The sequence below is a fragment of the Psammomys obesus genome, unplaced genomic scaffold (genome assembly GCF_907164565.1).
Source record: "Psammomys obesus unplaced genomic scaffold, mPsaObe1.curated_primary_1811, whole genome shotgun sequence".
Lineage (NCBI taxonomy): Eukaryota > Metazoa > Chordata > Mammalia > Rodentia > Muridae > Psammomys > Psammomys obesus.
The window spans coordinates 4099465-4100007 of NW_026588752.1; positions in this window are offsets into that span (position 1 = coordinate 4099465).

Below are 543 nucleotides of genomic sequence, written 5' to 3' on the forward strand. Positions count from 1 at the left end.
TTTCTCTAGCTCACTGAAGAGAAGGACATGGTTCTTGCTGAACAATTAGTTTTTCAGGGTTATGGGAAATGTCCAGGGATTCCAGAGCAGAAAAACACCTACCACTTCAAACTCCCGATTCCAACCATTCTCTCCCTGAGTGTACCATGACCTACTAAGAGCTCTCTCCATATCTGGAGGCCCTTCCAGCTATGTTCTCATTTGTCCCACTGTCACCTGGTGAGGTAGGCACTGCTGTCCCCATTTTACAGATGAGGACATTGAGGCACAAAGAAGTCGAGTCACCTGAACAAGGTTTCACAGGTAGTGAAAGAAAGGCTGGGATTTCAAGACTATCATCATATTGCTGTAGGATGATGCTCTGATTTGGCCACAGTGAACTAACGAATAAAGCGGAGAAAGAAATCCACACCACATGCTTGTCTGTCCTGGGGTGTGGGGAAAAGAAAGGCCACAAGCTTGGCAGGCAGACCCTTATGTGGGAGTGTGTGTGTGAGTGTGTGTGTGTGTGTGTGTGTGTGTGTGTGTGTGTGTGTGTGTGTG